The sequence below is a fragment of the Syzygium oleosum genome, unplaced genomic scaffold, assembly GCF_021117445.2.
Source record: "Syzygium oleosum isolate NSW1041296 unplaced genomic scaffold, Sole_v2.1 Sole_v2.01, whole genome shotgun sequence".
Lineage (NCBI taxonomy): Eukaryota > Viridiplantae > Streptophyta > Magnoliopsida > Myrtales > Myrtaceae > Syzygium > Syzygium oleosum.
Genome location: NW_026607485.1, coordinates 5,248,438 through 5,270,181, shown reverse-complemented (window position 1 = coordinate 5,270,181; position 21,744 = coordinate 5,248,438). Strand labels below are relative to the sequence as shown.

Below are 21,744 nucleotides of genomic sequence, written 5' to 3'. Positions count from 1 at the left end.
AGATCCGCAAGCGCTATAGGTTCTAGTTCTGCCTCGGGTTTGGGACTAAGGTTCTCCTGGGGATCTTTGAGGTCCAGAGTCTCACCATCAGGAGCATAAACGTCCCCAGGCTCCCAATCCACAACATCCTCTTTATCGTGCTGCTATCCCTCAAAACCCTGGATTAGGCCAACTAACTCCAACCCGTCACGATAAAACCAGATTAAGTAAGTATGATGCTGCAAGTCGTCTAGGCCTACGTCTACCCAGACCATAGTGAGGTGTCTAATATAAGTCTGATGTGGACCTACTGGATATTCGATCTCCTCATGTACCGTATGCATAAGGACCCCAAAATGCCGAGGTAGTGGCATGATCAAGGTCAAGGTCGAGGATCTAAAATGGTTTTCATTACATCAATGAGAATAAATCTCAATAAGCAGACAACCTAAACCCCACCTAGGCCAATGCGTACCCAGACGAGTCCCAACATGTAATTTGGCAATTGACATAATAGAATTCTTATGCACACTTACCTCACCTCAAATCACATGCCAACTTTGCGCATTAGTTAAATCACAATAATGCAATAATCGCTCAAGAACATAACATAAACACTCAAGTGCCATAACCACCTACATTCACCCAATTCAACCAAACACATTTCGCATGTGTGTCCAACCAACTAACCACGACCCACATCAACATACCTCAGGTCCAGCCTTCCAATCAATCTAGGCTGAGTCCCGCGTAAGCACGCCTTAAAACATTTTTCTTGACCCGCGTAACCACGCATAAGGTCTTTTCTTGCCTTTCTAGCCACACCCTCGTAACCACGCCTCAGGTTGGTAGCCCTCCGATCAATCCGGGCTTAGTCCCGCGTAACTACGCCTTAGGACAATTCTCTCAACTCGTGTAACCACACCTCAGATCATTTCTTGCCTTTCTAGCCACACCCGTGTAACCATGCCTCAGGTTGGCAGCCTTCCGATCAATCCGGGCTTAGTCCTGCGTGACCACATCTCAGGACATTCCTCATGCACATACACCACACACAATTTGCCAATACCAATCTAACACGTCTTACTATTCAAATTCAAGTTATACTCACCACATTTGCTCACCAACCCGACCTTCAAGTCGGCCACATTCAAGCATCGATTTCTCTTACAAACGCCATGACAACCCGATCATTGAACCCATCTCAATCAATCACTAATTTAGCCACAAAAGGAAGAAGAAAGAAGAAGAAGAAGAAGAAAAAGGAGAAGAGAGAGAGAGAGAGGGGTAGGTCTACATGGGCACGGGGAGGAAGGGACGTGACCGGGAGAGAGAGAGAGAGAGAGAGAGAGAGAGAGAGAGAGAGAGAGGGAGAAAGTCAACTCAATGAGTGCGATCCAACGGTTCACGTTCAAACTTGAAGTTGATCCGACGGTCCACGAAAATCCCTAATTTATAAATTAGGAAAAAGGCTAAAAATGCTAACTAAAATACACTAAGAGAGAGGTCTACTGATCAAAATTTGCACCCGGTCCAAATTTCACATTTCACCAATTCTGGGCAATATCGACACTGGCCACAATAATATCGACACCATCCAATTAAATTCGTCACGAAACTCCGAGAAATTTGACATTATAGTTCGGACTCTAAATAACGGCCAAATTCGATCAAATGCAATTTTAGCAAAATCTCAAATTTAAAAAAACCCGAGAGTAATCAATTCTGGGTGAGATTTAACTATAAGCGTACCGACAAAATACACGTTTTATAAATTTCAAAAATGGGTCGAAATTTGGAATGTCACAAGATATCTCAACTTTAACCTCCATTAATGCCTAATCTCTTTCTCCAGACCGAACCATAAAGTCTACCTTGGGCCCACGTTGCTACACCACAACACCCACACCCTGTAAACCGCCTTGATCACCAAATTCCATCCTTGAGATATTTACCAAACACCAAAATAGATTAGGGCACTAGCAATCTACACTGGCACTACATATGCCAAAACAGATTCAAGTGTGTCACATCAATAAATTTGTGTGAGCAATCACCGGCGGACCTCGATAGACCCTTTACTGTGTCAAGCTGACATCGGACTCACATTCAAATCTCTTCCCTTTTCACTTTCCTAGGGTTTAAGTGACTTCACAACATGACTAACATCATCTAGGAGCTAGTCAATATAGAAACCCTTTTCAATTTCCAAGCATCCAATGTACGGAAATCTCTTTTCTTTCACTTTCGTAAGTTGTCCTATTGTTCTATCACTTCTTTCGCACTCTTTAGAACATAGAAATTTGGCAGGCCATCAAATTTGATAAAAAACAATATTTGTATGCATATACAAAATAGGTTGATGAGCAAGTTTATTTCGTCTAGGACGCATCATTGACGCCATCAAAGAGACGTCAAAGATGTGGAGTTCGAGCCATTAATAGTGAAGAAATCCATCAAAGATTCATTATTTAGCCACTAATTAGGCATGCTTTGGTATAATTAAAGAAATGTCAAATGAATCATTAGTAGAAACTTAGAAGAGAGAGATAGGTTAAAGACTAGGTGGATCTAATACAGTCGATTTTTAGATATATTATTTTATGGGGCACAAGTAGATCTCCTTTCCATCTTGGACTATATTCAATTTTTTTTAAGGTGCATGCTTTTTCCTTATAATCTTTGAATTTCATCCTTATTTCGAAACTGATTAGTGAAGAGAGAGGATACCCAAAACATCTCTAAAGTACTCTCTTTACGATTGGATTAATTTTAGATACATGGACTATGAACTTTTTTACACAATCGATATTCATTACCGTTGATTTGGATAATTGATTGAATTTTCAATTTATAAGTACCTTATCAATGGTGGTGAAGGTAGCTTGTATAGCAAATAAATTACACAGGCTCTATACAATACAAAATCCCTATTGATAATGCCCCATTATTCCTAATGGACTCATTTTTCTCCTAATTTCACTATGATTTGAACTCTTGATCTCCCTCTTCCGAAGAAGTATCAGAATTTGCCCATTAAATCAAGGATAAGGCATCGAGCTACTAGCTTATACCATTTTCAGAGTTAAATATATAATTTTTTTGTATGATTCTCTCTCAAACACCAACAATTCTTCCACCACGAGAAGTTATTACATGATTTACAGATCATGTGCCACCAATTATTTATATGGATTTCATCATGCAGTTCACATGATCAACCAGTTGAAATGGACTTGACCTACATAATTTATAGACCATACAATAATTTTTTGTCTACTATTATCAAGATGTTCGATTTCATTCACTTTGTTCAATGTCGCTAGTTTAGAAACAATCTCTTATGAAGGTTCACTTCACATACTCAATGAAGTATCCTCCGTTTTCGCATGTTATAAAAAAGAATTAATTAAATACACGCTATCATATTAACATGTCACCATCCAGCCATTACAACCCTCTAACATTAGTGACATTTCAAAGACTGATGCAACATATAAAACCTATAAAAAAGGGTAATGTAACTTACGCACTAATAAGAACTTTTTCCGCAACTCAGCATCGAGAATCTTTTCTTTCATAGAATGATAACTTCTTTCATGATTACATTACAACTTGAGGTCCATTTATTCCGAGGAAGGTTTACTATCAGAAAACATCTTCCTCATGCTTGGTATTTGGATCGCTTAGGAAAAATGAGTCAACAAAGTTCGGAGTCAACAAAAAACTTATACTTAAATTTTAAAAAAATGATTTTACTTTTTAAAATAAAAAAATATTTTCCAAAATACGACTGAACCCCTCCATTTGAACCGAGGACCCTAGCACTTTGGCCTAGGTCTAGCCAAGGTCCTCGACTCCAAGGTTGTTTTTTTTTTTTGGTAAGGGTAAGTATATGTATTACTTTTCAAAACACCACATACAAACTAACGCCCAAGTCACCCACGACCCAAGTAGGACATAAACATGTCCGGGTGGGGTCAAAGATGGCTCAGCGAAGATCTATACAAATAGTCAAGAACAAGACTAACGAGGCCAAAGGACCTGATACAACGAGTTAATTGTCCGTCCGATCGACTCCAAGGTTGTTGATATCTAATTTTTTGTCAAAGTTTTCAATTTTAAATAAAAATCATAAAATTAGGATTAGAAGCCTTGGCCATGCTTAGGAACCTATTTCTAAACAAAAAATAATTTTTTCTACATTTTTTCTTTAATTATGCCTAATTTATTTTAGTAAAAAAGGAAGAAAATCAAGAAAAATATCAAATGAAGTCCAAAAATTTCCCAAAAATAGTCATTAGTCTTCTTTTAATTCCAATGTCAGCCCTGCAGCTTCAATTTTACAAAATTTTAATTAGGGATATGTTTTTTTTTCCAAAAATTGGGTAATTTCATATCTTAATTAAGCCAAAAATCCAATTAAGTCATTTCTAGGCATTTTTCGGCTATAGTGTCTTCACAGCAATTCATTCTGAGACCTTGAATTTCATATTGATCGGTCCAATTTCACAATTTGAAAAAAGAATTGAAAAACCCCAAAAATTAATTGAAAATTAGGGATTATAGGACCCAAATTGGGAATCTCTTACCTTACCAAAAAAAAAAATTGGGAATCTCTTTAATTTCAAATTTTCGATCAAAGTCCGCACCTTCCTTAAGGATAATTGATCATGGGAAATCCAATTTTGGCCTTGAAACAACATAATTAGATCATTTGAACTTTTGATTGAACAAAAACCCAATCGGACCAAATTCAAAATTGGAATTTTTAGCATTTAATTGAAATAAAAATTCAAATTGATCCCATATTTTAACGTAAAATGTGTCAAAGAATTGAAATTTGGGGTCAAAATCATGAAAGTCAAAATGGAGTTTAATTCGTGATTTTAAACCAATCTGGGTTAGTCGGGTCAGCCGGGTCCAACCCGACCTGACTCGGGTCACTTATCTTCCTCACCTGACTTAGTCAGGTGTGGGAAGGAAGGAGAGAAAGAGAAAAATCCCGTTTAGCCCCGCCCCTTCACCGACTTAGACGGCTCATTGCAGCACGTGTCGAGGAAAGCTGGAGGCCTCCAGCTATCGACGGGGAACCGTTATTACAATTTCCCAAGTCGGTTAGTGGCTGGGAACTACCCCCAGAAAAAAAATTTTTTAGCCACAGTATTCTAAGCCATTCTATAAGTTTTGAAATTTTTTATTTTTTTTTTTTTGGCACCTCAAAAATTTAAATTTTACTCAAAGTGGATGGCCACGCTTTCTAAGTTCCATTTTGTGAAGTTTTGAAATTTTTATCTTTTATTTTTTAAAATTTTTTGGGCACCTCAAAAATTTAAATTTCACTCAAAGCATGGGTGCACAGTGTATTTTAAGCTCATTCTCATGAAGTTTTGAAATTTTTGATTTTGATTTTTTTAAGCACCTCAAAAAATTTAAATTTTACTCAAAGTGGCATTTCTAAATTTCATTCTCTAAGTTTTGAAGCTTTTGATTTTTTGATTTTTTTTTGGACACCTCAAAAATTTAAATTTCACTCAAAGTAGGTGGCCTACAGTATTCTCACTATTATCGTGAAATTTTGAAATTTTTGAAATTTTTATTTTTTAAAAAAATTCACCAAATTTCATATTTTCCCGAAATCTAATTTTTTTATTTTCTGGAAATTTTTATGAATTTTTCAATTTTTATGCATTTCTAAAAAAAATTTGTGAGAAGAAAGAGGCGGGAGAAGATAGGGAGAAACATAAGCTATTCGACGAAATTTCCAAGAGAGAGAGAAAAATAGAGAGAGAAAGGAGAATGATCTCGAGAGATTGGGAGTGGAGGTTCCTCAAAGCAGAGTGACCTAGGCGCCATTCGACCGAAAAAGGCACCATTCTTGAACCGACCTCTTAGGGTGAACCTTCTCCCCGAGCATGTACAGAGAAAAATGAGTGCACAAGGAGAGGTGATCGGAAACTCTAAAACCGAGCTCCGATCAACCAATCATAGACCTTCCCGACGAAATCGAGACGGTGAGCTTGTAGAGGAGGTGTAGGGGGACTGTCCTGTAGCTATTGATCAAATCGAAGTTTCGGTTTTGAGCTCTGACGAAGAAGGTAAAACTCCTTCCCAATCACTTGTCACTTGTTTATTGAAATTCCTGAATGAATGCCCAAACCACCTTGAGTATGATTTTGCGATTTTTTCCTTGTGTTTGTGATTATTGATTCCACATACATGTTTATGATCAATTTTTTGGTTGTTCTTTGCATTTTGGATCATTATTTTTGCATTTGCACTAAGTCGGCCACAAAACCACCCTCGTCGGAGCTTCCAAACCTAGCCGAAGCACCTTCCCGCAGACAATGGCCATCCAAGTTAGTTCTTGATAATTTATTTGATGTGTAAATGCATGTTTTGATCATTAGAATGAATGGTTAGTTTAGGAATTAGTTTAGATGATTAGAAATGCTTAATTAGAATAGTTTCGGTGATAGTTTTTTAGGCCTTAAAATTGTCGGCCGGTAGTGATCCGGCTACAATCCGGTGGGGTTAGGTTGATAGTGGGTGATGAGTAGATGGCCTAGGATCAATGATGGTGGCCGGAGGACTGGCGGGGAGATGGGCCTAAAGTCACAGTTATGAAACCTAGTTTTAAATTAAATGCTCATCACCTATTCGATGAAATGCCCAAAAGAAGAAAGGAGGAAACGGTGCCGTTTCGGCACCGTCCTCGCCGAGGTATTGCCGGAGATCGATCAGGCCGGTCCAATGCAGTTGAACTGACATGAACCGGTCCGGTTCATTCCCTGGGAGGAATAAAAATTAAAAGAATTAAAAAAATCAATAAAAAATCCTTAAAAAATTTTAAAAAAAGAAAAATTCAGAAAATTCCTTAAAAAATAGAAAATTTCAGAAAATTCATAAAAAATAAGAAAATTTCAGAAAATTCATAAAAAAAATTAAAATTTAGCCTTTTGGGAAGTAATAAAAACTTTCCCGAAAAAAAATAAAAAATCCAAACATCAAAAAAATTGAAAAACAGTCCAGAATACTTGTGACCACCCCTTTTGAGTGAAATTAGAATTTTTGGAGGTGCACAAGTTGTTCTTTTGAAAATTCCCAAGTTTAGGGATTAAAGGGGCTTAACCCCCAAAAGGGGTCTAACCCCTAAAAACAGCACAACCCATAAAATGAACAAGTCTTTAGGGCTTCACTAGGCATTGATTGTTTTGATTGAATTTTCCTTTTAGGGACGATGTTAGGATTGTTGATTGTACTTTTAATGATTGATTGATTTCCTCCTTATTTAGAATGGTTAGGATTAGCAAATAGGCCTTTGGAAATCGCATATTACGCTGCCACTTCAAATCGAGTTAGGAATCGAAAGGGCGTTAGAGACTTCAACATCAAAGTCATTAGGATGACCAAGCCCCCCTACCCATGATATCTCTGGTTCGAAGAAATCAAAATGGTTCTCCCCCCGTTTCGATTAGTTTCTAGTCTACCATTAAAGACTAGTGGTGACTCCAAAATGAAATGTAGACTAAATAGACCATTTAAACAAAAACAAACACCCACTATCTCAAGAGATATAGTCTGGAAGAGATCCTCGTTCATCTAGTGATGGGATGTCTATGACATGCTTAGGCGAAATATCCATTTTGGACCTTAGTAGCCCATTTGAGGATAGTTTTCCCCATTTGTGATGAACGAAACTATCTCCAAGCACTCTTCGGGTTGCGAAAGTACGACGCGACAGGCTTGGCGACTCTATTGGGGACTAAGTGGATTTAGGCCTAGTTTAGCTCAATTGGCATGTGTTTTGCGTTCACGTGAAGACTCGAGGTAAGTCTTGCTAACAAAAGTGTTAAATGATTTTGCAGTTTGGAGGGAAAAGGGGTGTAGTCTTTGCTTACCATTTGTTTTGCAGGGAGGTAGTGGAATAAATGCGATATGATTATATTTGAAGTGTTGGTTTATTATAAAATGATGTGCATGCCTTTTAAATTGCTTTAACACTACACCATCCACATACACCACCCGTGGCCCAATCCCGGCTACAAATTAGGATCACCCTTAGGATATGTGTATCTAGGCTACACTATGGGCCGATTGCTCATGTGATAGTCTTTATTCATATTGATCACCAAGACGAAATAATATTCTATCACTTTAGGTTATGTACCTATTGGAATGGAATCCTTTATTCGTTAAGGTGATGACCATGAGCCTTTAGTATATCCCACCTTTAAGCATCAAAACTATACATGAGTTGCATCCACATGTCTTTGTGATTGATTATACCAAAAAAAAAATCCTCTAGGTAAGTATAGGTATCATTCCTTACTCTTCTCTTTAAATTATCCAAGTTATTTAGACAACACAAATAATGCTTAAAGACAACAAACAATTATTGATTTGGATGCCCCTTTTGAGTTAGAATGAATGATTAGGGCATTATACTCCATTGGGTCATTTTACGATTCTAGATGAAGTGTATAGGCTTATGATAGGTTTTCATTGTAAACCAAGTGATCGTTGCCATTTAAAAATCAAGAGTCATTTTGAATATATTCAAAAAGTTGTAAACACCATGTAATCAAACGACCTTTGGCATTTAAGGAGTCAATAATCCATTTGGAAATTGTAAATCTCAAGTTGAGTCCTTTTGATCCTAATGGAGTATGGGAAAGGGGCATTCATCTCAAACATTGATTTTGGTTCCCATTCTAATCACATGCTCTCGTAAGGCATAAAATGGACCTAAGACAACATTTGTATGACTTTTTAAGCATACAAATGCTTCTTACTTCCATTTCACCTTGAAAAGAACATATGGTTGAAATGGAGGTTCTAAAACTTGTAGTAATCCATGGTGATTAACTAAAAATCTTTTTGCATTCTTTAGACTCAAATGGGGAAACTAGACATTTAAGTGATTCCAATTCCCCGAAAGATGCTCTTAACATGGTGGGAGAATATGACCAAGAAGAATCAAGATTACGTCAAAAAAAGATTGGGATATCTATTTGAGCTAATGATAACTCTATTTTAGATAGAGCATTTTTACTAATTTAAGCTTGATATTTGCTAAATTTTGATGAATTTTTGGTGAATTTATTTGCTGCTCATGTAATTTTATTGAATTTTGTAGGAAATATAACTTTCAAAGGCTAAGGGACCATGCGCACTATTTGCAGAACACACTAGGACCATATGCGTAATTTTCCCGTGTGTTTGTGCTGGAATTACAAATCAGTCCCTCAATCTCAGCATCTTCCAGAATATCTCAGTATCTTCCAGAATATTTTGTCTTGAAGAAAAAGCCAATCAAGACCAGAAATTTGGAGGATTTGACCATAATTGAGGCTAGGTTCAAAGAAAATCAAGAATAGGAATCTTATGAAGGAAAATTCTTAATTTGGCAAGGAATCCTATTTAAGACCTAATGGGGGCCGACCTAGGGAAGATTTTTAGAGGCAAAATAAACCCCTCTTGTGATGCATATTTCAGTATCCGGAGGAGTTGCCACCTCTGAGGAAGATTTTAGGTTTTCTTAGTTAGCTTTTATTCTTCTATCTTGTTAGTGTAGTTGGCGCATGTCAAGGAGAGAAGGAGGAGACAAACCTGAACTTCTTTGTGACTCAACTTGGTGAATTTATTTTAATTTAGCATTGTGTTCTCTTTAAGTTTTGTTGTTAGTTTAGATTTAACTATGTTCTAAATTTCTTTGTTAGAGTTATATTGGATCTTAACCATGATTGATTGATTATCAAGACTTGCTCATGCAATATAGTTGTTATGATTGTGTCATTCTCTATCATAATCTTAACGCTTTTAGAAGTTTGGCCAACTTTTAAATGATTTTCAATGTATGTATGATACCGAGTGGAGATTGCATGCATGTGCACTAGTGATATTGAACCATAAATTAAATCTAGGTCAAGGTACACTAGGTTGTTTGTGTGGTTGCGATAGCAAATCTAGGTTGGCACTACTTAGATTAAATCCGGGAATTTCCACAAGAACTTAATGCTTTTAAGTAGTTTAAATTCACCTAAGGGTAGTGTGGGTTAACATATAACATCCTGAATTTCGACCCATTTCCGGGATCAATGAAATAGATATTAATCCTCATTTAATTTTAGTAAGTCTCATCCGGACTTGATCAATCGTGGCATACTAACCGGAAGGGAATGGCTAATTAGGAAAGCGATACGTGGACTGGGGACCCGACTGCGAATCGGGCACTGATTCCGAGAAATGACGAGGAAATATTTTGGGTCAATGTGGGCCGATCCTAGGAGAGTGACGGATTTAGTTTGGCCAATGACGTATGATCGGATCGCGGGTGATTATGCACGATCAAGAGTATGCGTAGAGAACAAATCCTGAATTAAATCTGAACGATCGCGACCTTCGGAACTAGCGATAATCCCTTGCGTTCTCTCGGTAATCGAGACCGTCATGACTTAAGTAACCCTAGGTCGATACGCATAAACCCTAAACAACTGCCCATTAGTGAGAGACCTTAAAATTGTAATGGAGTGATTTTGATCACGAAATTCGATCCGGACTTGGACGTCGGATTTCGGGGGAGTATACAACTATTTTTACGAGGACGACGTCATTTTAGTGTGGCCAAATATATTTGGGGTCGATACGGTCGAAAATTGAAAATTCGGCCCAGAATCGGAAAATTAAGATTTTGCCCCTAGGCCTATTTTTTAGTATTCCGAATTTTGGGGGAAATTATTGGAGGATATTTGGATAAGATCAACCCCAACAATTCAGTCAATTGAAAGACCAAAACGTCCTTGGATATTTTGGCTTGGATTAATGAGAACCAAGTTTTTAAGGGGCAAAATTGGAATTAAGGAAAATTTGATCAAACTTCTTGGACCAATTAATACTCTTGATCTCTCTCTCCTCCCATTTCCTCCCATCATCAGCTGGTCATCTCCCCCTCCCACACCAACTTCCTCTCTTTCATTTTCCTCTTTGCTTGGCCGTGAGAGTTCTCACCGACGGAGCCTCGCCGCCGCCGCCGGAGCCGATCCGCCACCGCCACCACTCACCTTGCACCACCATCCAACCGTCCCATTCTCTCTCTCTCCCTTTCCTCAGCCGCGTGAGCAGCCCCCCACCGTGGACCGCCGTCTGCAAGCTGCCGCCGTTCGCGCCGCCATGGAGGCCGTTCGTCACCGCCGCTTGCGCCGCCATGAAATCATCTCAGCCCGCCCATTTTCCCCACTTGTTCAGTCTTGTAGGGAGCTTAGGAATCCGTGTGAGTGCAACCCTAAATTCTAATTAGGTTAATGTACATTTCTAGATGAGTTTTAGGAGTTAATTAGGATAATTTAGGGGTTAATTTGTGAAGGATGTTAGGGGCTGACTTTGTGGTTAATTTAGTGGCTTAGGGTGATAATTTAATTGAGGTTTAGTGGCCCATATCGTGCTGTGTGGTGGCTGAGCATAAGCGCCTTTATTCGGGCAAAAATGTGGATTTGGCGAGTGTAAATTGTAGGCCGAGTAGTGGCTGTTTTCGTGGTGAAGTTGTGGAGCCTAAGGTGATGATTTGGAAGCGATCTAATGGCCTAGGGTAGACTGTTCATGGCTGATTTAGTATCGGGTGATTCGGGCCATAATTGCAAGGCCAAGTAAGTATTGGATTTGGGCCCGAGGGCCGAAGTCATTTATATTTTGGATAGTATGTTGTTTGGTGCTCGTCAGGAGGGGCATGTTAGGCTAATTTGGGTTTAGGGGGTCTACTCGCTGAGATTTATTCTCACTATTGTTTAAACCCAACTTTTCAAACCCCCGACGTTGAGATGGATTTCGACCTCGAGGAGGAAGAGCCGATGGAGTGGGAGTTTGATCCCGAGCCACTTACCCTTTTGTTGCTAGTGGCCGTTGACCCTTTTTTATTTAAGTGCTTATGCTGTAAATGGATATTGTATATCTCGTTGCTTATGCAAGTTGTAATTATTGTTTGTGTCGCTATCCTTGGTCATGTGTTTTATTGTCCGGGTGTTGTGTTGCTTCCGTGTGTGCTTGTTCTTTGTTTTGAGTTTTGGGTCGACAACGCGTCCTAGGATGTCGTACTTGAATCGATCGCGGCAGGGATGTGGCGCGCCGTAGGGTACGGAGCGTGACATCCCCCGTTGATTTGGTATCAGAGCAAGGTCAGCTCGGTCTAATTCGATCGAAGCCTGGAGTGATAAGGAGCGATGACCTTGGGTAGCCATTAGGGTGACCTCGTGTGCTAAGTGTACCTCATGACTGTTTGTGTTTTGAATGTTTGGTTGTGTAAATTGAACCGTAAAGTGCAGGTGTGGCAGGACTTGAGATGAGTACGTGTACCTCCTTGTTTGAGGCCCTGTGTTGTTTGTGCTTAGCCGCATACTGAGTGATTGATTGTTGGTGTGCTAGCTACCTGCCTAGGACCTTCGACCGGTTTAGCTTGTTTAGGTCTCTAATTCCTGATGGAATTATAGCAGGTAGGCGGGTAGTGATATCAGTACCATGAGGAGACGAGGAAAGGAACCCCAGGGACAACCGAGTGTAAGAGGCCAAGAAGCCAAAGATCCTAGAATGGAGGATGTGATTCAGACCCTACACGAGATAGGGAATATTATGGGTAGGCAGGCTCAGGAAAGGGCTGCCACCATTGCCCAGGCTGCTGAGGCTGCAACAGCTGCTGCTATGAATGGAAACCAAGCCAATATTGGGTAGGCTCAGCCAGCTGGAAATAGGCAAATGCATCAGCTGGTAGATCAGTTTTTAAAGCTGAAGCCGCCTAAGTTTACGGGAAAAGGGGACTCTGAGGCTGCACCGAGATGGGTAAAGGAATTGGAAAAGGCATTTGAGGTATTGGGGTGCACCGAGCAGGAAAAAGTGACCCTAGCGGCTTACCAGTTGTAGGAAAATGCGAATGATTGGTGGAAGGCCACCAAAGGTCGAGTGTTTCCTAAAGGTGTCGCCCAGACCTGGGCCGCGTTCACTGAGAGTTTCTATGGAAAATATTTCTTGGAAAGTGCTAGGGAGAGGAAGATAGCAGAGTTTATGCGACTCCGTCAAGGTCAGATGACTATAGATCAATATGAGGCGGAATTTGCTAGATTATCCAAGTTTGCGTCGAGGATGATGGAGCATCCTGAGGAAAAGGCGCGAAGGTTCCGGGAAGGATTGAAACCTGACATTCGTACCCAGTTGATACCTGCGAATTTGAGAACCTATGAGGACATCTATGACAGGGCTCAAGCTTTAGAGCGGGACCAGGTAGACAGGGCAGCCGCATCTAGATCGCGGTTTGCCCAGAACAGGGACAATCGCCGCTTCGGAAAGAAACCGATGGCAGGAAATAGGCGTTTCGTCCCACCCGCTAGGAGAAATATTAGGAAGCCTAATCCTTCATCGAGGAGAGTTGAGGCATGTTTTAGATGTGGGAGTTTGGAGCATCAAATTCGAAGCTGTCCCCAGCAGCGCCCTTCAGGACCCCAGAGCAACCGCAGTAAAATCGAATAGGGAATCAAGCCGGGAATTCCCTACCGGCTAGTTAGGGTAGGCCGCTAGCATAAGGATGAGTTCATACTATGGCGCGTAGAGAGGCGGAGGACACGCCGGGCGTGGTCACAGGTATGATCTCTTTATGTGATCATGCTGCGTATGCATTATTTGATTCGGGGGCGACCCATACATTTATTTCAGAACAGTTTGTTAAACTGGTTGGAATTGAACCTGTGCTGCTTGAGACCATGCTTTGTGTGACAACCTCATTAAATGATAAAGTGTTAGTGTCATTGGAGTATCCTAGTTGTAAAATAGCGATTTGGGGTAAAGAAGAAAGTATCGATTTGGCAGTGTTGGCTATGTTCGATTTTGATGTGATAATTGGAATGGATTGGTTGTCTAAGCAGAAAGCCGTAGTGGATTACGGCAGTAGGGTGATTCAATTTAATCCAATTGGACATCCTAAATTTGAATTTCAAGGAAATCAAGGAGGAACCTCGATCCCTTGGGTTTCTTCGCTCGAGATAACTAAGTTGCTGGATGAAGGATGCGAGGGATATTTAGTGAATGTGGTAGATTCCACCGTGACAGAACCTAAGTTGGAAAAGATACCGGTAGTGTGCAATTTCCCCGAGGTATTTCCTTAGAAATTGCCAGGTTTACCACCAGAGCAAGAAGTAGAATTTGTGATAGAATTGGCCCCGGGTACAGAACCGATCTCAAAGGCACCGTATCGGATGTCGTTGTCAGAATTGAAAGAGTTGAAAGTCCAGATGCAGGAATTATTGGACAAAGGTTTCATTCGTTCTAGTGTGTCTCCATGGGGAGCGCCGGTCCTGTTTGTGAGGAAGAAGGATGGGATATTGAGGTTGTGCACTAATTACCGGCAATTGAATCAGGTGACGATTAAGAATCAATACCCACTATCGAAAATCGATGACCTATTCGACCAATTACAGGGAGCTTCAGTGTTCTCTAAGATTGATCTTCGGACCGAGTACCATCAGTTGAGAATCTGAAAGGAGGACATTCCTAAGACCGCTTTTAGAACGCGGTACGGACACTACGAGTTTACAGTGATGCCTTTCGGATTGACCAATGCCCCTACAGCTTTCATGGACTTAATGAACAGGATGTTCAAGGAGTTCTTGGATAGGTTCGTCATAGTGTTCATTGACGATATACTAGTATATTTAAAGAGCCCTGAGGAGCATGAGGTACATTTAATTGAGGTGCTACGGACTCTAAGGGAACACGCACTCTACGCCAAGTTCAGTAAGTATGAGTTTTGGCTAAGTAGAGTGGTGTTTCTTGGACACATAGTTTCAGGAGATAGAATTTCTGTGGACCCGACGAAGATTGAAGCAGTAATGAAGTGGCCAAGACCGACCTCAGTAATGGAGATCCGAAGTTTCTTGCGATTGGTCGGCTATTATCGACGTTTTGTAGAAGGATTCTCGTCGATAGCCATGCCATTGACACGATTACTTAAGAAGGATCTAAGTTTGAATGGGATGATAAGTGCGAGAAAAGTTTCCAAGAGTTGAAGTATAGACTGACAACTGCCCCAGTATTGACAATTCCATCTGGGCTAGGAGGATTTGAAGTATATAGCGATGCGTCGCTAAGAGGGCTCGGGTGTGTATTAATGCAGCATGGGAAGGTAGTCGCGTACGCGTTGCGCCAGTTGAGACCGCATGAAATGAATTATCCAACTCATGATTTGGAGTTGGCAGCGATCGTTTTTGCTCTTAAAATCTGAAGGCACTATTTGTGCGAGGAAAAGTTCTAGATTTATATGGATCATCAAAGCCTCAAGTATCTATTTTCGTAGAAGGAATTAAATATGAGGCAGCACCGATGGATGGAACTTCTTAAGGACTACGACTGCGACATCATGTATCATTCCGGGAAGACGAATCGAGTAGCGGATGCGCTAAGTCGGAAGTCAAGTATGGCGCTAATGATGGTCAAAGAATAGACCTTATTGGAAAGGCTAAGAGACTCGGAATTTAAGTTCGAAGTGAGTCAGATGTCGAGCCTAATGGCTGCCTTGAGAATTGAACCGAAGATCCAGGCGAGGATTAGGGCGTTACAGTCTACGGACCAAGAAATACAAAAGATTGTTGGAATGGACGCCGCCGCAAAAAAACCGGAATTCCAAGTAAGTGATGATGGAACTTTAAAGTTCAGAGGACAGCTGTGCGTGCCTGATGACCTGGAGCTTAAGGAGGAGATTTTAAGAGAGGCACATCGCAGTAATTATAGTATCCACCTTGGCAGTACAAAGATGTACCAGAATCTACGGCATCATTATTGGTGGAATAGACTGAAGAAAGATGTAGCCAAGTATATGGCTAAGTATTTGATGTGCCAGCAAGTGAAGGCATAGCACTGTAAGCCGGAAGGATTATTGAGACCATTAGAGATCCCTGAATGGAAATGGGAACACATCACGATGGATTTTGTGACGGGATTGCCAAGGGGCCAGAGAGGTCACAATTCCATCTGGGTGATAGTGGATCAATTGACAAAGTCAGCACATTTCCTAACAGTGCGAAAGGATTTTGAATTGGAAAGGTACGCAGAATTGTATGCTCGACAGATCGTCAGATTGCATGAAGTACCGATAACGATCACGTCGGACCGTGATCCGAGGTTTATGGCCAACTTTTGGAAAAGCTTGCAATTGGCCTTAGGAACGAAGTTGCAATTCAGTACGGCCTATCATCCACAGATGGATGGCCAATCTGAAAGGACGATCCAAACTTTGGAGGATATGTTGCGTGTCTGTGTTTTGGACTTCCAGGGCAAATGAGAGGAATAGCTGCACCTGGTAGAGTTCGCATATAATAATAGCTATCAACAAAGCATTCAGATGGCGCCGTTTGAAGCCTTGTATGGCGGGCGTGCTGGACGCCAGTCTACTGGGATGAAGTCAGTGAAAGGAGTATCATAGGCCCAGAATTGATTCAGCAGTGGGTCGAAGCAGTTGAGATTATTCGGGATAGGTTAAAGACAGCGCAGAGCCACCAGAAAAGCTATGCCGATCGGAGACGACGACCTTTGGCATTCCAAGTGGGAGATCATGTATTTCTCAAAGTGTCACCTATGAAGGGATTATCCCGATTTGGCAAGAAGGGAAAACTGAGTCCGAGGTTTGTCGGACCTTTTAAGACTCTGGAGAAGATTGGCAATATGGCTTATTAACTTGCCTTGCCGCCCAACCTGTCCCAAGTACACAATGTATTCCACGTGTCGATGTTGAGAAAGTATGAACCAGACCCGACTCACGTTATGAGGTACGAGGAGATAGACGTAGACGATAGGGTGTCGTACGTGGAGAGGCCAGTAAGGATCGAAGACAGAAAAGATCGAGTGCTTCAGAATAAGACGATCCCAATGGTCAAGGTTGTGTGGGAGCACCACGAAATGGAAGGTGCTACCTAGGAAAGTGAAGAGGCCATACGATGTCAGCACCCCCATCTGTTTGAGTAGATAAGTTTAGATTGCAAATTTCGAGGACGAAATTTTTGTAAGGGGGAAGAATTGTAACATCCTGAATTTCGACCCATTTCTGGGATCAATGAAATAGATATTAATCATCATTTAATTTTAGTAAGTCTCGCCCGGACTTGATCAATCACGGGATATTAATCGGAAGGAATGGCTAATTAGGGGAAACGGTACGTGGACCGAGGACCCGACCGCGAATTGGGCACCGATTCTGAGAAACGAAGAGGAAATATTTTGGGCCAATGTGGGCCGATCCTAAGAGGGTGACGGATTTAGTTTGGCCAATGACGTACGATCGGATCACGGGTGATTCTGCACGACCGAGAGTACGCGTAGTGAACAAATCCCGAACTAAATCCGAACGATCGCGACATCCGGAACTAGCGATAATCCCTCGCGTTCTCTCGGTAATCGAGACCGTCACGATTCGAGTAACCCTAAGTCGATACGCGTAAACCCTAAACAGCCGCCCGTTAGTGAGATACCCTAAAATTGTAATGGAGCGATTTTGATCGCGAAATTAGATCTGGACTTGGACGTCGGATTTCGGGGGTGTACGCAACTATTTTTATAAGGATGACGTCATTTTAGTGTGGCCAAATATATTTAGGGTCGATACGGTCGAAAATTGAAAATTCAGCCCGGAATCGGAAATTTACGATTTTGCCCCTAGGCCTATTTTTGGGTATTCCGAATTTTGGGAGAAATTATTGGAGGATATTTGGATAAGATCAACCCCAATAATTCAGTCAATTGAAAGACCAAAACGCCCTTGGATATTTTGGCTTGGATTAATGAGAACCAAGTTTTTAAGGGGCAAAATTGGAATTAAGGAAAATTTGGTCAAACTTCTTGGACCAATTAATACTCTTGATCTCTCTCTCCTCCCATTTCCTCCCATCATCAGCCGGTCATCTCCCCCTCCCACGCCAACTTCCTCTCTTTCATTTTCCTCTTTGCTTGGTCGTGAGAGGCCCTCGCCGGAGGAGCTCCGCCGCCGCCGCCGGAGCCGATCTGCCACCGCCACCACCTCGCCTTGCACCACCATCTAGCCATCCCATTCTCTCTCTCTCCTTTTCCTCAGCCGTGTGAGCAACCCCCCACCATGGACCGCCGTCCACAAGCCGCCGCCGTTCGCGCCGCCATGGAGGCCGTCCGTCGCCGCCACTTGCACCGCCGTGGAATCAGCTCAGCCCGCCCATTTTCCCCACTTGTTCAGCCTTGTAGGGAGCTTAGGAATCCAAGTGAGTGCAACCCTAAACCTTAATTAGGCTAATGTACATTTCTAGATGAGTTTTAGCAGTTAATTAGGGTAATTTAGGGGTTAATTTGTGAAGGATGTTAGGGGCTGACTTTGCGGTTAATTTAGTGGCTTAGGGTAATAATTTAATTGAGGTTTAGTGGCCCATATCGTGCTGTGTGGTGGCTGAGCATAGGCGCCTTGATTCGGGCAAAAATGTGGATTTGGCGAGTGTAAATTGTAGGCCGAGTAGTGGCTGTTTTCGTGGTGAAGTTGGGGAGCCTAAGGTGATGAATTGGAAGCGATCTAATGGCCTAGGGTGGACTGCTCATGGATGATTTGGTATCGGGTGATTCGGGCCATAATTGGTTAAGCGAGGTTTTTGGGTGAGTTACTTAGGAAACAGTGATCGGCCCATGAGAATGCTAAATTAATCATGGCTTGAGTGTGATTGTGTAATGCTCTATGATGTGCTTGGCAAGGCCAATTATGAGAGGCTTGGTAGGCTATCGGCATGTGTAATTTTTGTGTTTTAATTGCGTGGTTTTGGGTGCTAAATTATATATTGTGACTGGTTTGGATTGGTTAGTTTATTGGGCATATTGAGATGTGAATTGAACATGTTGTGGCGTTATTTGAATATATAGCCAAATCATATTGAGTGCCCAGTGTGAATTCCACGAATGCCGAGTGCGGATATTGTGGCCATGAGTGTGCATCTCGAGCATTGGCATAACATGTGCATATATGATTGTGCATGAATGACATGAGCATGTGATCACCTAAAATGCCCTGATGCATTTTACGCGGGGTTCAGATAATAATCGGTGATTGTGAACGTGTGATCACATAAAGACCTGATGTATTTTACGCGGGGTATTGAACCCGTCCTGAGGCGTGTTACGCGGGACGATGCTCGGACTACTGGAAGATGACCAACCTATTGCGTTTTACGTGGGTTTTGTGTCATGAGCCTGATGCGTTTTACGTGGGTCAGAGATCGATTTCGAAGTGATGGACCTGATCCGTTTTACGCGGGTCGGAGGAGAATTGAGAAATGGCATGTGTGTAAGTGTGCAAGTGTGCCCCGATGAGCATGAGCACGAGTGTGAGCATAAGCATGAGCATGAGCATGAGTATAGATGTATGACATGCATTGTGGTCAAGTAGTGTTGTGCTTGTGCCACGATTAGGTTCTGTGTTAATATTGTGAATCTATAAAGTGCCTGACCTGCAGGGCCAAGTAAATATTGGATTTGGCCCAAGGGCTGAAGTCATTTATATTTTGGATAGTGTGTTGTTTGGTGCTCGTCAGGAGGTGCATGTTAGCCTAGTTTGGGTTTAGGGGGCCTATTCGCTGAGATTTATTCTTACTGTTGTTTAAACCCAACTTTTCAGACCCCCGACCTTGAGATGGATTCCGACCCCGAGGAGGAAGAGCCGATGGAGTGGGAGTCTGATCCCGAGCCACTTACCCTTTTGTTGCTAGTGGCCGTTGACCCTTTTTGATTTAAGTGCTTATGCTGTAAATGGATATTGTATATCTTCGTTGCTTATGCAAGTTGTAATTATTGTTTGTGTCGCTATCCTTGGTCATGTGTTTTATTGTCCGGGTGTTGTGTTGCTTCCGCGTGTGCTTGTTCTCTGTTTTGAGTTTTGGGTCGGCGACGCGTCCTGGGACGTCGTACTTGAATCGACTGCGGCAGGGATGTGGCGCGCCGTAGGGTGCAGGGCGTGACATAACATACCTAATTAGGGATTATTAGACCGAAGTCGGCTTGTAATCTAACTTAAGGAAATTTCACCAACCCAATTGGGAATTAATTTGTTGCATGATAAGTTACGAAAATTGATTATGAGTGGTTAAGTGAAGTTGGATGCTCTAAAGCTTTGTGATCTTGGTTAAAATTTTGTTAATTTGCCTTGTTAATTTTCGGTTTGGTTGGATTATGTCTACTTTGTAATTTTAATTAGCTTTTGAATCCTTTAAGCTTCGGCTCTTTTATATTTCAGTCCTTTAATTAGTTTAGTCCACTTTTTACTTGCCTTTTCGATTTGGTTAACTAGTTCCTTGGATTGATCACCTTCGGTAAGTAATTGGATAGTTAGAGATAAACCTCGTGGAAACGATACTCACTCATCACTTTATTACTTGTAGATATTGTGCACTTGCAATTCACCTAACAAGTTTTTGGCGCCATTGCCGGGATTGCTTTGATAATTTTCCAATTACTATTGATATTGAGCTATTCTTGGTTTAGACTAGCCTTTATTTTGTTTTTAATTTGTTTCTTTTGCAAGCTAAACTCACCTTTCTATAAAAGGTGGGAGGAGCATTGCATGACCTGAAGCCAAAAAGGAGACCTTGAAGAGTTTGATCCCGAGATTGAAAGAACGTTTTTTAGGAGAAGAAGAGAGCAAGCACAAGCAATCCCCATTGCAATGGCCGAAGCTCGAGAAGTCGCAGCTCCAAGGAGGACTTTGGAAGATTATGCTACACCAACAATTCAAGGAGCATAATCAAGTATAAGGAGGCCGGAGGTGCAAGCCAACAATTTTTAGATCAAGCCATCCTTAATTCAAATGCTTCAAAATGCAGGGCAATTCAGTGGATCACCCTAATGATGATCTAAGTCTACACTTAGAAGCATTCCTTGAAATTTGTGACACTTTTAAATTCAATGGCGTTACCGGTGATGCCATTAAGTTAAGATTGTTCCCATTTTCTCTTCATGATAAAGCTAAGACTTGGTTGACTTCTCTTCCTCCAGGCTCTATCACCACTTGGGAGGACTTGGCTAAAAAATTCCTAAGTAAGTATTTTCCTCCTACAAAATCTGCCAAAATGCATAATGATATTACTACATTTATGCAGATGGATGGTGAACCCTTTTATGAAGCATGGGAGAGGTTTAAGGAGTTGCTAAGGAGATGCCCGCACCATGGACTACCAGTTTGGATGCAAGTGCACACATTCTATAATGGAGCACATCCCACTGTTCGGGCTAGTCTAGATGCGGTAGCTGGAGGCACTTTGCAAAACAAGTCACCCGAAGAAGCTATTAATCTACTCGAGGAGATAGCAAGCAATAGCTACCGATGGCCAACTGAGAGATACCAAGCCCGGAGGCCAAGTGGAGTTCATGAAGTTGACACTAATACAGCTTTGAATGCAAAACTTGATGCATTGAGCACAATGATTGCTTCTTTGAAAACTCAACAAGTATCTTGTGAATTTTCTGGTGGAAATCATATTAGCTAATTGTCAAGTAAGTAACCCTTATGCTAGTTCTTTTGAACATGCTGACTTTGTTTCAAATTTTAACAGGGGTCCTCAAAACAATTCTTATTACAACGCTTACAATCTGGGATGAATGAATCACCCTAATCTATCTTGGGGAGGTCAAAATCAACAAGGACCAAGAGCACCACCACCACCCATGGAGAATCCGAATTCCAACTTGGAGGATTTGGTTGCCAAACTAGCCCAAACTGTGGAAAGGCAAGCCCAA

The 21,744-nt window shown here is 41.4% G+C and overlaps 1 long non-coding RNA gene and 1 other non-coding gene across 2 annotated transcripts; one reads left to right on the top strand and one right to left on the bottom strand.

Moving 5' to 3' along the window:
• Positions 1-18,115: 18,115 nt before the first annotated feature.
• LOC130140404 (uncharacterized) lies at positions 18,116-19,819 on the top strand. Its single transcript, XR_008818416.1, has 2 exons — positions 18,116-18,236; positions 19,631-19,819. It is a non-coding gene; the product is annotated as an uncharacterized LOC130140404 (long non-coding RNA).
• A 1,256-nt stretch (positions 19,820-21,075) lies between these two features.
• Positions 21,076-21,181, bottom strand: LOC115684784 (small nucleolar RNA R71). The gene has a single exon (XR_004006176.1). It is a non-coding gene; the product is annotated as a small nucleolar RNA R71 (small nucleolar RNA).
• Between the last annotated feature and the right edge of the window lie 563 nt (positions 21,182-21,744).